The sequence below is a fragment of the Poecilia mexicana genome, unplaced genomic scaffold (assembly GCF_051168715.1).
Source record: "Poecilia mexicana isolate PSO_F unplaced genomic scaffold, ASM5116871v1 scaffold_15, whole genome shotgun sequence".
Lineage (NCBI taxonomy): Eukaryota > Metazoa > Chordata > Actinopteri > Cyprinodontiformes > Poeciliidae > Poecilia > Poecilia mexicana.
In genome coordinates this window covers 4,144,203-4,158,490 of record NW_028263384.1, presented here as the reverse complement: position 1 = coordinate 4,158,490, position 14,288 = coordinate 4,144,203, and positions in this window count along the sequence as shown.

The window sequence follows — 14,288 nt, the reverse complement described above, 5'->3', positions numbered from 1 at the left end:
CCATTTTGCCACGCCCCCACGGGTCAGTAGAGTTCATCATGACAGAGGTCATTATCTCATTTTGTGTCAGTCTGCACAGGATGAAACCCATATGACTTAGAGAGTAAAAGTCAGACATACAGTAGAAAAAACAGGTGACTTCCTGTCGGAAGTGGGCGGGGCTAAGGTGATGTCATCAATCGACCACCTAACTGTGATGAGGTCTGGTCTATAATGAGACATAGAAAGTCTGATGCAGCTGTGACCTCGTATGTGCATGTTATGTCACTTTAATGATTTATGGCGAATAGTTAAAGTTTGGGACGATCCATATGGCGAGGGACAGCCATTTGGCCACGCCCCCACGGGTCAGTAGGCATTTACAGAGTTCATCTTCATGTCATTTTATGTCAGGATGAAACCCATATGACATAGAGAGTAAAAGTCAGACATACAGTAGAAAAAACAGGTGACTTCCTGTCGGAAGTGGGCGGGGCTAAGGTGATGTCATCAATCGACCACCTGACTGTGATGATGGCTGGTCTATAATGAGACATAGAAAGTCTGATGCAGCTGTGACCTGGCATTTGGAAGTAATTTCACATTCATGTTTCATGGTGTATAGTCAAAGTTTGGGACGTAGCCACGCCCACATGCTTTGACACACAAAAATTCCTGTGATCACTTCTGACCTTTAATGTCTCAACTCTCTGCTGACTGAGTTTGAAGTCTGTATCTCGAAAGCTGTAGGAGGAGATGGATCAGATGCGACATCTATGAAATAGAGGAAATGGCGGCATTTCATCCAAAATGGCCGACTTCCTTTTGGGTTTGCACCATTGCTCCAAGAGACTTTTTTGTACATCCTGATGAGTTACACATGTGTACCAAGTTTCATAACTCTAGGTTAAAGCATGGCTTGGGGCTGATAATGTTTTTGGTGAGAAGTGTCATTTCACAATGCCAAAGTTTGACGCTTAGCCACGCCCACATGCTTTGATCTACGAGAATTCTGTTGATAACTTTTCAACTTTAATGTCTCAAGTCTATGCTGAGTGAGTTTGAAGTCTGTATCTCAAAAGGTGTGGGACTAGTTCAATCAGATGTGACATCTATGAAATATAGGAAATTGCGGCTTTGATCCAAAATGGCCGACTTCCTGTAGGGTTTGGACCAGGGCTCCAAGAGACTTTTTTGTACATCCTGATGAGATACACATGTGCACCAAGTTTCATAATTCTAGGTTAAAGCATGGCTAGGGGCTGATCTTTTTTGGTGAGTAGTTACATTTCACAAAGTCAAAGTTTAACGCTTAGCCACGCCCACATGCTTTGATCTACGAGTATTCTTTTGATAACTTTTCAACTTTAATGTCTCACCTCTCTGCTGAGTAAGTTTGAAGTCTGTATCTCAAAAGGTGTGGGAGGAGTTAAGTCAGATGTGACGTCTATGAAATAGAGGAAATTGCGGCTTTGATCCAAAATGGCCGACTTCCTGTTGGGTTTGGACCATGGCTCCAAGAGACTTTTTTGTACATCCTGATGAGGTACACATGTGTACCAAGTTTCATAATTCTAGGTTAAAGCATGGCTTGGGGCTGATCATTTAAAACATGCTAGGGGGCGCTGTTGAGACATTAGGCCACGCCCACCAAATATTGCACTGGATTCCTGTCCGGGGTTGGACAAAGATCCATCCTAGTGAGTTTGGTGCAGCTGGACCCAAAATTGTGGAATACAGAGCCCAAAGTATGAGCACTTTCTGACAGGTCATTTTGCCACGCTGCCACGCCCACCTGCTACAACCTAGCAGGATGGGGTTGGAATCCAATACACATCCACATGTCTTCTGTCTCTGGACACAGTTTCATGTTGATGAGGTCAAAGGGGTCAGATAGCCACCAATAACAGTAAAAAATGACACTTCCTGTTCTCAGGGGGCGTGGCCTAAGTGATGTCATCATTTGACCATTGGGTATTTTGGAGGACCCGATGATGATCAATCACTGAAAGTTTGGTGCCTCTGTGAGGTTTTGTGTAAAAGTTATAACAGTTTTGTGTTTCATGGCGAATCCATGAACTTTGACCCCAGGTAACCCCCCTTCAGGAAGGTCGAAAACGCAAACCTTTGATAACTTTGGATCGGCCATGCCTTATGAACGATCTGACCGAGTTTGAAGCCGATCGATCGAAATCCCTAGGACAAGTTCGAAAAAATGCGAACCCTGTGAACGGCCAAAATCGGGTCAAAATCGGAACTTCAATCCAAAATGGCCGACATTCTGTGATACTTGCACTATGACATTAATTGTAAATTCTCAGTGTCTTGAGGAGCTCTACAAGTGTACCAAGTTTCAAGTCTCTACGATAAAGTAAGTGAATAGGAAAGGGTCTTTTGAAAGTTGCTAGGTGGCGCCCTTTAGCCGTTTCTTGTGCGATTTTTCCGAGGACCTTAAAATACGTAAATTTTCACCGGGCTCTATGCCCCCGCCAAGTTTGGTGAGTTTTTGAATATGATAAAGCCCCCAAAAAGCCAATTTATTTTACGGAAGAATAATAATTTACAGCACAGTTTCAATAGGCTCTCGCAGCGCTTAGCTGCTCGGGCCTAAAAATCAGTCACACAGAACCTCCCTGACAACATGAAGTAGGCTAAACGATCAGAAAAACCAAAAGGGTTCCTAATTAGGAATGTGGTAAACCTTAACCTGCAGTGCTAACTCATCGAGAACATGAATGTCTGGTAGATTCTGGGAAAGCTGGGAATTCCTCCTTGACCTGTTATTTCTGCTACCTGACCATGAATGGACGAATGATTAGACGGACAGATGCCATATCCATAATTCACTATTCAGCTGTTAGTCAATAATGGATCTAAACATGAGAATCAATAAAGAGTCATTAAGCTTTTAAAGACCAGAAGCTCTTCCTCTTTGTTTGCAGTCAGTTCAGACAAGCTCTGATTGTTTGCATTTAAATCTTTGTCTGGAAATTACATGACATGAAGAAACATACCCAAATCTCTCACTTTTTGAATGCATTCTGAGTTAAACTATAAAGCGTAAACATAGATCATTAGGCTTGTGAATTTGCTAAGTGCCAATAAATTGCTTGCCAGCACTGAAAGAACATCTTCATTCTGTGGTTTCTATGCACTGCAGCAACTAAAGTACAGTTTTTTTCTTAAAGGGCAGAGCAGGAGTCTGTGAATAATAAAAAAAAAAACTGAAGAAATCAATGAGTTGATTTCAAAGTGGTATCAGGGCGAATAAAAGCGAGCAGACCATTAGAGAATCAATACATCAGACTCACTAAGGGAGAGAAGAATAGCTCCATCACAGATAGAGGAGTTACAGAACAGAGAACACAAGACTCCAATCAGTAAATGTCCTGACAGGAGAAAGCTGCCTGGGAGTGTTGTCAGAGGATGAGGTGAATCTTAAAACCTCCTGTCGGGGTGAATCAAGGACAAACACTAAGGCATAAAAGCATTCACAGTGGGTGATGAGAGAAGCTTGAGTTGAAAGTCACAAAGTCCCAGTTGGATATTAAAAAGAGAAAATTACACATTACAGTCTTTTAATGGTACAGATAAAACAGCTAACAGAACATGGCCTGCCGTTTTATACAGTAGATAAAAACTCTTTAAATTCAATGGTTCTATGTGAGAACATAGTGAATGTTCATCAGTAAACCAGAATATGTTTTTTCTAAATGGGAAGAAAAGAAGCATATCAACATCTTAAAAAGCATGAATATGTGTTGCTCCCTACCTTCTGAGAAAATACACACACCATCACACAACATTTTGCCTGTTTTGGACTGACCAGAACACCTTTCTCCACATGGTCGCTGTGTCTCCTACCTGGGTTGAGGCAAATTAATCAGTGCTATGCCCCTTCATGCCATTGTTTGAAGGTTTGACAGAAAACACCAGAGGAGACCCTTAAGACATTAGAAAAACTTAAACTGTCCTTCAATAGCCTTTGAGTTTTTCCAACCTATTAAAGCCAAGACACACCGCTTTTGTCCGACTCTTCATGCTTCAATTTGGTTTTATTCCTGACATATAGGCTCTGAGTCAGTGGTCTGTGTACAGACCACCGAACTCACAAGATCGAGTATTCGTGGGAAAGAAGGTATCAGAAATACTGACAGAATAAACCCAAGACAGTCAAACTCTAAGTTGCTCAAATAGGATTCTCTTTTTACTCTTTCATTTTATTCTGCACCTCTGACCTCTTTACCATGTGTAGTACACAACTTTTCTGCTAATAAAATATTTTAGCTTGTATCTTTTTTTTCTTGGTTGGATAGTTAAAGATGCAATTGCAGGGAATCGTCAGCGGTCTGCAATGCTCCAATTACTGTGTGCATCATCCAACACTATTTTCCATCAGATCTGATGCCAGAAGTGATGGCTCCAGAATTTTTATTTTCCGGTGCTAAGGGGGAACTAAGCATTTTACTGAGGGTGCTATGATCTATTTTCCCTATAGTTATCAACACACACATTAGTATTGTTATTTTGTGAACCGTCAGACAAGGCTTCTGCATGTTGGTGTGCCCGCTAAAGCCTTGTTCACATGGCACAATTTTAAATTTTTTGCCCCAATTTTCCCCTTACGAGATTGTTGCTGCGATAATTGTAACTGATCATCCTAGTGTGTGTGGTGTGTTACGTAGAACATCAGGACTGCTCCAATCTAAAATCGGGTATAGTCAACATGTTGGGTTGTCTTTGCCTGATTATCTCAGCGTGTGGGGTTTTTACCTGACTGGGAGCGAGAACGCAGCCTGTTGAATGTGACAGTTAGCCAATCAAAAAGCGCTGTGATGTAAGCACAGGGAGGCATCCCAAACTGATGATATGGCTCAACCGAGAGTCCGGTGGAAACATCATGGATGTTTATTCAGCATTTCGTACAAGAAATATCAACAGAAATGATAAGGAGAGGAGTTGGGGGGAAATTACTACAGTAGATGATAAACCTGGTAACTTTTCAGCTATCTGTTGTGGTGTTGCTATATTGAAATAGTGGAAAATAAGCAGGATCAGATGTAGCTCAGCTTCAGTACTCTCTTTACCCTCTTGTGTTCTCCTCTTCTTCTCCACATACAGCATATTTTGTCACATATATATTCAGAGCTCCCCCTTCTGTCCTTTTCATGCAATAACAGAACATAACATTTTCCCTTTTCCTGAAGCAATTACTTACATGTAACATTTGCACTGTATAGCTCACAGCAGAAAGCTAAGTTTGTAAAATTACCATTTCAAAAAACAGTAATCTGAAAAGTTTACGAACCATATTAGATAAGGCTGCAGCAGTACATTAAATTAATGTCAGCATTAGAATAAAATTACCAGTTTCACTGTTAATCATAAGCTTTATAGTATGAACATTTAAACCTCTTTATTTTTACTGTATTTTACTTTAGCAGAACAGTAGTATATCTTTATTTGTCTTATAGAACACTAATACCAGTTTGAACAGTAGTGATTTACATACATTTTCACTTTATCTTACAAAACCTGTCAACCACATTGGTGCATTTCTAGATCTCTGACTTCTTCTAAGTGCAGCAGCAGATTCATTAGTGCTTCCTGGCAGTGCACTGGACCTTAACCCCTTAATCCTCACCCCCTAAATCACCAAAAATGGCTGAAAAGGTATACCCAAATTAAATCAGCTGCTGTTTTTGAACATACATACAAAAGCTTGGTCTCTTTATGAAGATGACAAGCTAAAATTTCTAATTTTGCAGTCAAAAATACTTTAACTGTAAGTAGTTTGTAGCTATTATGTTTGTAACACAAAAAAATTGAATAATTTTGCTCCACCCAGATTTTTCATTTATATTTCTTGCAAATGCATATTGAATGTTGAATGTATGGACTGGAAAATACAATAAATCTGTAGAATAAAGTATTCTGCTTGTGGATTTCAAGACTGATCAAAATAGCACAAAAAAGAAATGTTATTTTGGACATGTTTATTTTTGAGGATGTACAGGTGTTGTCCAAGTGTGCCATCATTCTCCATTTGGAGTCTCCAAATGGCACACTTGGACAACATCTGCTATACAAACTTCAAATGACTGTAACTCCTCAGTGCTTCAACATACAGCCATCAATGAGGGCTCTACTGAAAGATAATGACCAGAGGAATCCTCTGGTAGACACAACATTACTGATAGTAGAAATTACTCATCCCACATCGGAACAGCCTGGTTCAGTGGACAGACTCACTGCGTAGTAATGGTGCCTGTAGTAATGGTGCCTGCAGGAGCGTTGCTAGTGTTAGCGTCTAACAGGCGATGTCCAAACCAGTAATGCATATCAATGAAGAAATCCTACAACCTAACACTTGTCCTAATCTAGGTTAAAATCTAACACTAAAATCTAACACTGCTCCTTTTTTGTTTACTTTTTGTGAAGAAGGAAGTTGCGCTGGTCTTCTTCAGAGGTATTGTGTCGATTCCTTCTGTAGTTCTTGGTGCAGCGCCACCACAGGCGAGGGGGGGAACAAGTTTTTCAGTTAGTTTGGGTCGTTTGTACAGTGTGAATGCGAACTACAGTTCTTAAAATGTAGTAAATGTTGCAATTTCAGTTCCCAATCAAACCGAGTCTACTGGACTATTTGGTGTGAAAACACCCTTAATTTCTCATTTAATGGAAACACAGCAACAAATTGTGTTTTTTCGATATTAGCAGAATACAGAAAAGATTTGCACACATTTGCAATGAAAATGCAAACGTCAGAAATCATATGTGGTGTCCCTGGTTCCATTTATGTAAAGAAAAATCTTGATTTTTGCCAGATTTTTATCTCTTTGACCTTTTTTTTATTGCATTTCTTTGGTGAGCAAAGTGAAAAGCTCCTGCACTTTGCTGATTTGTTTCTAATTCAGATACTACATGAGAAAGTAATGCGTCGGGTCAGCATAAGATGAACCTGCAAGTCAGAACAGATTGCTTGGTGCTTTTATGACCTCCCTGAAGTCCTCTGCAACATTTGATCCAGTCGTGGCAAAAGCAAGCATTGACTCAAGGTTAGCTAGGCCAGAGAAAATTCACGACCACCTTGGTTTGATTTGGATCCCGTCTCATTCCTGATCCGTGTTGTTATTAAACCACCAATCTCTGTTGTTCTTTTTCTCCTCTGCAGGTTAACCGACCTGTCGGGTTCTCTCTCAGATGGTCCAGTTAACTATAAGTACAAGACCAAATGCACTTGGCTAATAGAAGGATAGTAAGTATTAATCTTTTATTATTGTTGTTATTTCTGCTATCAAGTTTAAACCAACTGTTTCTACTTGGTGTAAAACCAGTTTATATCTGACTTGAGTACTCCTGATAAGAGAGCTTTATTACCATTAAACAGTGTTTATGAGTGAAGCTGTTGAGCTGCTTCACTCATAGAACCAGCTGAGTGTACCTAGTGTTCACTAAGTGTTTAGAGTAAAAGTCCTGCAAGTCTAGATTCATTCCTTGTTGTGATATTCTGCCACCAAAATCCACCAAAGCCCAATGTGAAACTTTATTTCATATATCTAATGGGGTTTTCCCATCTGTTAACTTTTAATTTAATTCACTTTGAATTGCCTTGTTGCTGAAAATGTGCTAAATAAATAAAATTACCCTACCTTACCTTACCTTACCTTACCTTAAATCAACAGCATGAAGAGTAATAATAAAGGACATATTTGGTTTGGTTTTTATAAAGGTAAACTTTGTTAACAGCCTGGGACTAAAAACAGGCCTGGACTTTGTTCTCAATAGACCTTTTAAGAACCATCTTTACAATTAAACACGTTCTATAGAGAAAAAGTTGCAAACTTATCTGTAAAATAATACAATTCCCCTCTGGAGTCAAAAAAACACTAGCATTTTAGGGAATTTCTTTTATTAGCTGCTCCTCCAACTTTTTCCTTATGTTCACAACTACTGATGCTTTACTCTTTTACTGTTTTTTGTTTTTTTTGTTTTTAACAGCAGTGTTAATCCTTATTTCCCCAGCCTCCAGGTTATAGTCAGGATCAGGGATGTTTCTTTAATAGATCAGAGGCTGTACAGAATTAACCCAGCTTTTCTCCAGTAGAGGGAAACAGGAAGTGAATTCAACTGAAAAACTCATAGTGTTTCTTGCTTTGAACCAGTCATTTCTTCTTCAGGTGTTACCAAGAAGAAATATCACAATAAGCAATAAAATAATTAATTGCATGATAAAGTAAACTGACTGTAATAATTTTCATATGTAAGTTTGTTCATGTAGTTTGCTTAATCTTGTAGATCGCGACCAATAGGACCACATCATCCGCAAATAGCGGACGCCATGGCAGGAGTAGACATACTTGTCGCCCCCCCATCTCAGTGTCTGTACATTGGGGTTTACCCCAGTGAACAAGAGGGTAGCCTCCCTCTGCCTACGGGTGGGGGAATGAGTTCTGACTGTTGTTTAGTGCTTATGCGCCAAACAACAGCTCAGATTACCCACCCTTTTTGGGATCCTTGGAGGGGTTACTGGAGAGTGCCCCTACTCGGGACTTCCTTGTTCTACTGGGGGACTTCAACGCTCACGTGGACAATGACAATGAGACCTGGAGGGGCGTGGTTGGGAGGAATGGCCCTCCTGATCTGAACTCGAGTGGTGTTCTGTTGAACTTCTGTGCTCATCACGAATTGTCCATAATGAACACCATGTTCAGGCATAAGGGTGTCCATATGTGCATTTGGTGCCAGGACACCCTAGGCCGCAGTTCGATGATCGACTTTGTCATCGTTTCATCAGATCTGTGACCACATGTCTTGGACCCTTGGGGGAAGAGAGGGACGGAGCTGTGCACTGACCACTATCTGGTAGTGAGTTGGCTCTGGTTGTGCAGCCAACTCACTACCAGTTGACTCCACCTTTCTTGGTTGGCCTGGGAATGCCTTGGGATTTCCCCGGAGGAGCTGGAACAAGTGGCTGGGGACAGGGAAGTTTGGGCCTCCCTTCTTAGGCTGTTACCCCCGCGACCCGACCCTGGATAAGCGGAAGAAGATGGAAGGATGGTTGGATGGATGAGTCTCAAAACGATAATATCATCATTATTGCAATAATTTCAGGGACAATATATTGCCCTGTAAAACTGTTTATGGTGACAGGCCTAACTCCAGCCCTGTGTTTCCACTTGTACCAGGGTTCAATGAAATTATATGAGCCATACCTTTTGAAAATATACCAGCCGCATTATATAAAAAAAACAAGTTCACACTTCACTAGGAATTCAAAATGTCTAAAAACGTGTCTGAGCTCGAGTCCCTGAGGAGACAGTTTACATGGTATGGATGTTACAAAAACTATGGATTCCTTAAGAGAGAAGAATATGAAGCATCCGTGAGATATATATTCATCGGCTGCTTTTTGTTGTTCCTAAATATTTTTGTGTGCTCTGTCCTAGCCCTAATGCAGCGCTCCGGCTGCGCTTCAATCACTTTGCCACAGAGTGCAGCTGGGACCACATGTATGTCTATGACGGTGACTCCATTTATGCCCCCTTGATTGGTGTGTTCAGGTAAGCACCTGCTGCTGTGAAAAGGCGCAGCGTGTGAGGGAGGAGATAGGGAAATGTCTGGGGAAACATTCGCCACCTCTTTATTAACCCTGTAAACCTGAACTCTCGCAGGCAACATATTCCCAAATAATGGGCCTCATAATTGCAGCCATTCCACAATGTGGCAGTAATGGAGAGAAAATACAGCAACTACTCACATTATCCCTGAAAGCTACTTAAACTTTTTAGGAAGCTTTGCCTTTTTTTGTTTTTGTAACCAGCAAACATGAGAGCAGCCATCTATTATGTCCCACATTCCTTATCTATAGCAGTGCCACAATAATTTACCTACCGCCTGCTTTTTACTTACCTCTATTTAGAAGGCAATTTTCTCTCCTATGTGAAAAGTTTTAAAAATAAGAGCATCTAACTGTACAAACATTGACATTATCACCTACAGGACTGTAAAAAAGTATTTTCCCCCTTCCAGATTGCTTCTGACCAATCATTGATTTAGTTCATTAGAAGAAAAAAAGCAAACTTTTCCAAACCAAGATTTATTGAATTACTGCCTGTGTATGATTAAAAATGTAAATTACATTTTTTTTCCCGAAGTTTATTTTGGTTTCACAATATATAATGATATTTTTTTTAAATATACTATTATTGTTATTATTTATTATTATTATAGACCGAGTCTAGTAAGGGTACAGTAGTGCAGTGCACTGACTATATTAAAAGTGACAGGCCAAACAAATAAATGCTGTCAATCCTCAGAGGAACAACATCATCAAACAAAATGATAAATCCGTTGTGCCTCTGCAACGCAGCAGGGTTTTGTTTCGAGCTAAACACTGTCCTCATTTCAATAGGGACCTCAATTGGTTTAGTTGATTTTCCTTTCATCCTGAACCTCTGGGAGTGGTGTGCTTTTTGAAGCTAGAGTTTACAAAATAAAACAACACTTCAAAACATCTTGTTATTATTCATTATTGATATTGAGCGGTCTGAATTTCTTTGTTGGGTCTCACTCAGTGGTTTGGTGGTGCCGGAGGCGAAAGAGAAGGAGTCGGTACCAGAGGTGGTGACGACGTCCGGGTATGCCTTGCTTCACTTCTTCAGTGACGCCGCATACAACCTGACTGGTTTCAACATCGCCTACTCGTATGTCTACACGTTGTCTTTACTGCTGTGTGTCTCCTTTGTTGGTCAGCTCTAAATATTAAGGATGTGAAGGCAACCGTTCAATTGTGAGTATTTGCTTTAGCTTGGGTGTCTAAAGAAAGTTGGGTTTTATTGGAGTCAAAATCTGACTCAAACATACAGTATGTTTTAAAAATTATAGCAGTGTGTGAACCTGGCAAAGGATTTAAACAGGTCTAAAAGACAGAATTAGCTGGTCCACTGTACATAAAGTCTCTTTAAGGAGAAACTCATCAAAATAAACTTTCAATACACCCTGGTGACTAGCCAAGCAAGTTCACCCTGAAAACAGACAGCATGTTGCTGAAAGAAGTCAACAACGATCCTAAAATTTTAAGGACCACAGCCGCTCACAACTAGCTAACATCCTTCATACTCCCACTGCCTGTAATTACATATTTTAATTGTTTAAACACCAAATATACCTCAATTTGCATTATTACACAGTGAAAACTGTCTTAACACTACTGCAGAATGCAATGTCCAGTCTTTCTTATCTTTGCTTTTAGGTGTAGAGCAGTGACATGCAGTCAGGGGAGGCAGAGCCTCACCTGTCATCATGGAAAAATAATATAAAGTAATAAAATCATTTATAAAGATATTTTCACCCTGTGGTTTGTACTACAAAGTACCTATTTTTCATTTAATTTAACCAAATCAGATTTTTTTTCCCTTCAAAATTGCAGAATTTTTGCATTTTCCCATTCAAATGCTTGGAGGCGAAGCTGGTGAGGCAGCAGTGAGCTGAGCCTCACCTGGGATTGCGCAACCTCTCGCTAACTGCACCGGTTGCTATTCTATGAGAGCATGCTCTTCCTATCTGTACGTCGCCAATAAAATAGTTAAAAACATTTAATGTATCAACTGATTTTCCATAATTTAGCTTATGTATTTAATGTACTGTATTTTCAGTGTAATCAACTTTGTGTGTAACATGATTCGAGTGATGAGAAGCGATCATTAACAGCAGAGAACAGATTCGAGGTGAGGCAGGCAGTTCTCGTGCCTCATCGCTGGAGGCACTCATGAACCCAGACATTGTGACTCCACAACTGCAGAGTAAGAGACAGTAACAACGAGCTAGCCATACAGTAGCTGCGCTGATACAGAGAGTGAGATAGACGTGGTTTTGAGTTGTACTTTAACGGTTTCTTTTTAAAAATATCTACATGTCTAAGTTTGATTGAGATAACGGAATTATTCTGCGGTGGCGGCGCAGCTAAGCATCAAATGTTAAAGAATAGTCTTTTTGCCCTCCAGCATTGTACGCATGTGCGAAATTTCCTTATGTAAACAATAACATGCAGGGGGTCTAGATTTGTAAATCCGATTATAATTAAATCGGTGCCTCACCAGCTATGAACCTCACCGCACGTCACTGGTGTAGAGCTAATCAGCGCTAATGAAAGTGAATGGTGCTCCTTGGTTAGCCAATTGTGTGTCAACTAGCAATGTTGCTAGGTATATCATCTTCCCAAGCTGTGTTTTCTTTGAGATATTTTAGAAATAATACTCAAGTAAGTCAGTTTTCCACAAATAATTTGGAATTACCTTCCACAGAAAAATATCAGGTTCACAATATTTGCGAATCCTGAACCTGATTATTATGTTGAATACTGTGTAGCTGTCAAATAGTAGTAAGTGCTGAAGACAGATGCATTGTTTTCAATGCATCATTCAGTGAGAGCAGACTGGCAAAAACACTTCCTGCCTTTTAGCTTGATCTCTCCTTTACCAAAGTGAATTTAAGGCACTGGAATATCCATAAGGACACAGAAAATGGAACCATTTCAAGATGAACATAAATTAAGTTGAAGGATGGAACATTTCTTTCTTCTAGTTTCTAACAGCTGTTGTATGGTGAGAGATATCTTTATATTTACAAAGGATATTATTAATTTTGTACAATGCAAAGTGCAATCTTTCCAATGGAAGATTCCACTGCTGTCATTTCCTCTCTCGGAACAATTAAAAAAGGTTTATGGGAAAACGTAATTGAAGATTTGATTGGATTTGACTATCCATGCCATGGTATTTTGCCTTTGAGTTTTTAATACATTCAACACCAGCTTTGGCTTGAATTAAACAGACAGTATTGGGTGTTTTACAGGCATATAGTCCAGTTTTATAGCACAATCAAGTAGCTATGTTAACTTCAGTTGTTGTAAAAAATGCTATATACTGTATATCAAATATGACTTAAAAGAAATTTGACTGCGACATTTAACACCTTGACATTGGACCTCTGTCTCTACAATGAGAAGTAGCTCCTATAATTAAGTCAGCAGTTCTCCCAGGTGTTTGCTAATTGCTGCTGGCTAGTCTGAAGGAGAAGACTGAGGGAGTTGTGGGGGAGAGCTGCTCTGTGAGGTGGAAGTTTGGTAGCTTGGAAAATGCAGCTCCAAGACAGAGATTTGTCCTTAAAGATAGGGCTAAATACACCCAGACATTTTACAAAGCTGAATGGTTGCCAAGGAATTTCGCAAACATGCATGAAAGGATGAAAGCAACACTCCAGGTATTGTAACGCTTGGGTTGTATTAAGGGAGGAGAAGAGGCAGCAGAAAACTCACAACCACACTGGTACTGGGAATTCCACAGTGTTGTCCTTTAATAAACTCTCCACCAACCTTACAAAGCCCGGTTGAACGGCTGCTATATTACCAAACATGAAAATGAGCAGAGTCCAAACTACCCGTAACGTTACTAAAGTTAGAGAGCTAGCATGTCCATGTAGTGACTGTAGCATGTTTCTCCCACGCTCTCTACAGAGAAGCAGTGGCGCATACACGTGACGTCATTAGAGATACTAGAGTATCTTAAAGAGATCGTACACAATTACGGCTGTTACAGTATGTTTTTGATAAGGAAAAAACATTATACCATAATGGAAAGCTAAAAAAATGGATTGTCTCTTTCAATAATTTTTTGTAGTAAATGGATGACTTGTAATTTTGATTGAGTCAAAATAAAGCTGGTCAGACAATGAGGAGTACACACTGAGTCATAGCTGGTAAAGGTGTAATACACCTAATTTTCTACACTACATTGGCTGATTGAATGTTGATGAGATTTGCAAATACAGGATCTCCACCTATTTGTGATTCAATATTCACAGATTCACAGATTTGTGGATATTTCTGTGGAATGTAATTCCAATTTATTTGCAGAAAATCTGTCTAATCTTAGATTTTTATCTAAGAAACTATCTGAAATAATAATAAAAAGAGAGGTTCCTCTCAGGTGCTGGAGGAACTACCTTAATATCTGTTTCGTTACCTTCCTAAAAAAATGGTGTCAATCGCTTTTTGCCTTGGCAAAAAAAAAAAAAAAAAAAAAAGTCTCTGTCAGGATATGTGGTACGAGGTGGTGAGGAAGACGCTGTAGACCCAGGTTGGAGTGATGAAGGTGATATTTTAATGGTCACAAGCTCAAACAGTCCAAATATAGGCAGCACAGCAGAGCGGAAGGCAAAGGCTCAGGACTGGAAGCAACTGAACCAAACAGACTGGCACGAGAGCTGGCAGACGCAATACAAGACGTGTGAGAAGACGACAAAGACCCGAC